Source organism: Gekko japonicus, unplaced genomic scaffold, assembly GCF_001447785.1.
Source record: "Gekko japonicus isolate JY-2015 unplaced genomic scaffold, Gekko_japonicus_V1.1 scaffold1434, whole genome shotgun sequence".
NCBI classification, from domain to species: domain Eukaryota; kingdom Metazoa; phylum Chordata; class Lepidosauria; order Squamata; family Gekkonidae; genus Gekko; species Gekko japonicus.
Genome location: NW_015160884.1, coordinates 145,228 through 148,395, shown reverse-complemented (window position 1 = coordinate 148,395; position 3,168 = coordinate 145,228). Strand labels below are relative to the sequence as shown.

General features: G+C 47.7%; 1 protein-coding gene across 1 annotated transcript in view; it reads right to left on the bottom strand.

Moving 5' to 3' along the window:
• The window catches only part of ACBD4 (acyl-CoA binding domain containing 4), a 43,947-nt gene that overhangs the window by 40,338 nt on the left and 441 nt on the right, over positions 1 to 3,168 (bottom strand). The gene's annotated exons all lie outside the window — the stretch shown is intronic.

The following is a 3,168-nucleotide window of genomic DNA, read 5'->3' as shown; positions in this document are numbered from 1 at the left end:
GAACGGTGGAGTTATGATCCCGGACTGGGGACAGCAGTAATTGATCCTAATGGATTGAGCATGGTGGTTTTAATGTTGAATGTTTTATCATGTTTTTATATGTTTTTACCCTCGGCATGGCTGTTGTCCTGCCCATGTTAGCCGCCCTGAGCCCACTGGGGAGGGCGGGATATAAATGTGAAAAATAAATAAATAAATAATTAATAAATAAATAGAAGCCACCTGGGGTCACCAGTGGGAACGAATTAAGTAAGTAAATAAGTAAATAAATGGGAGTGTAAATCCATCAGGCTGCTTTAGCAGCAGAGAGTGTCTCTGCGGAGGGAACTGATTACTGGTTAGGTCGGACCTTGTTTCGACTGCCCTTTCCGCATAACCCTTCCCTACTTTTCTGTGGTACATATAAATTGACGTACCCTTCAGTGCACCTCATGAAGCAGGAAATGGCTCACAAGCAGTCATGCTGGAATAAAGGTGGTTCGTCTTCCAGGTGCCGCTTGACTCCTGTTTTATTCTGTGGGGCAGGCGAGGCTCAGAAAGCGGGGCTTGGCCACCCAGAGCCATCCAGCGAGCTCCACGGCAGAGGATCTGAACCCAGGTCCTAGTCAGGCACTCTGAACACTGTGGCAGACTGGATCTCTTCCACCAGCGAGATCCCTGCCTGGGTCCTCCTGCTTCTCGCAGCCCGATGACTGATGCCAGTTTACCCCACGCCTTCTGCAAGCCAGCGACACCTCACGAGCAAGGTTCCCTCTAAGCTGAGTTAGTGTGAGCTAGCTCAGTTTTTTCGCCTCTGGCTCACACATTTTTGTCTTAGCTCAGGAAAGAGGGCTCCAGAGCAACTTAAACTATGCAGTAGCCAAATGGCTCACTCACAACTTTAATGCCAGTAGCTCACAAAGTAGAATTTTTGCTCACAAAACTCCACAGCTTAGAGCAGTGGTGGCGAACCTATGGCACAGGTGCCAGAGGTGGCACTCAGAGCCCTCTCTGTGGGCACGCGTGCCATCACCCCAGCCAGGCCCAGACCATCATTAAAGTGTCGAATTCTCTGCCAAATAATTTTAAGTAAATGAAAGCATTTGGGATTGCTTTCCTTACTTTGTTTGGATAATCTTAAATTAATGTATGAGTTGTTTTTTCTAAAGTAAAACCTCAGTATTCAGGTTAAATTGCCGTGTTGGCACCTTGCAATAAATAAGTGGGTTTTGGGTCGCAGTTTGGACACTCGGTCTCTAAAAGGTTCGCCATCACTGGCTTAGAGGGAGCTTTGCTCACGAGCAGCACGGCCCTGCTGTCATCGTGTAACCTGATGTACACAATGCCCAGGGGCAGATCTACTATGAAACTAATGAAGAGGGAGGGCAGGAAGGGTTGCCTCTGTGCTTATTTCTCGTGGCCCTTTCTTACATGCCCAGGGAAATGCCGGTCGCCACTTTGGGGTCAGGAAGCAATTTTTCTCCAGGCCAGTTTGGCTGGAGATCCTGGAGGTTTTTTGTCAGTTTCTGGGTGTGGAACAGGGGTCACTGGGGGTGGGGTATTTGTGAATTTCCTGCCTTGTGCAGGGGGTTAGACTAGATGACCCTGGAGGTCACCATCCAGCTCTATGATTCTAAACTTAAGCTTCAGGGCTTAATCCTGGAGAGGCCCTGAAGCAACTTTTTTAAAAAATGGGTGAATGTTTCAACAAAATCGACGGAGGTTTTTTTTAAGTGTTTGTTGATAAAATAAGGCTATTTTAGTGACAGAATCATAAGAACATAAGAACACAAGAGATGCCAATGTTGGATCAGGCCAAAGGCCCATCCAGTCCAACACTCTGTGTCACACAGTGGCCAGAAATACCAGGGGCCATCAGGAGGACCAGCAGTGGGGCCAGGACACTAGAAGCCCTCCCACTGTTGCCCCCCCCCCCAAGCACCGAGAAGACAGAGCATCACTTGCCCCAGAGCCCCTATCTATACTTTGTGGCTAAGAGCCAGTGATGGACCTCTGCTCCATATGCTTATCTAATTCCCTTTTGAAGCCGTCCATGCTTGTAGCCGCCACCACTTCCTGTGGCAAACTTCAAACTTCAAATACCTTTTATTGACATACAATATCATAAGCCAATGGGTTGAAATACTTAATACTGACCTTAGAATATGCTCTGATACCCATTTCATGTGGCCTCAAAATGTCCCTGTGAAGGGTAAGATTTCAAAATTTTCTCGGGGGGGGGCCTGCAGGACCCAAACCCCCAGTTGTCTGGGCTCACCCAGGATCTATTCATAGCCTACATTTGGGCAGCTGGATCCTCAAATCCTTCCTTGGTGCACGGCTGGATAAGTTCTACCGTGCAGCCCTTAGCCAATCAGAACCTTAAAAAGCCATCTGAGTTCTCAATTCAGGCCCTTTGGACCTTGTCGGATGTTGCCCTGTCCTCGCTGGTTGAGAAGGGGGCCCCCGTAACAGTTCAAGCTTCAGGGAGCCAAAAACGTAGCCACTGACAACGATGCCTTCTGTGCCTCCCAACCAGTGTTCCCTCTAAGCTGAGTCAGTGTGAGCTAACTCACAGTTTTTTAGCCTCCGGCTCACACATTTTCGTCTCAGCTCAGGAAGAGCAAACTGATTGATGCAGTAGCGAAATCGCTCGCTCACAACTTTAACGCCAGGAGCTCACAAAGTAGAATTTTTGCTCACCAGACTCCACAGCTTAGAGGGAACATTGCTCCCGACCCCATCCCTCTGCAGTCGCCGCCGCCTCCCTAGTCCACACCAGTGTCCCCTCTAAGCTGAGTGAATGTGAGCTGGCTCACAGTTTTTTAGGCTCTTGCTCACACATTTTTCTCTTAGCTCAGGAAGGAGGGCTCCAGAGCACACTAATTTATGCAGCAGCCAAATCACCTGCTCACAACTTTAATGCAACGTGCTTTTCAATTTGGAGGAGGCTTGTAGCTCATCAAAAAACTTTTTGCAGCGTTCATTGAAAGAGAATTTTGGATTAAAACTTTGGTATTTAGCAACCTTGTGCTGAAAATTATTGTTGGACTCCCTGAGGAAGATTCTGAAACAGAAGGACATCTGGACCTCTGTTGGAGGAAGACAGAGCACATGTAAAGAGAATTTAAGGAGTCCTCCCTTTTGAAACTTTTTTACAGAGGAGGACTAGTATATATTATAAGGTTG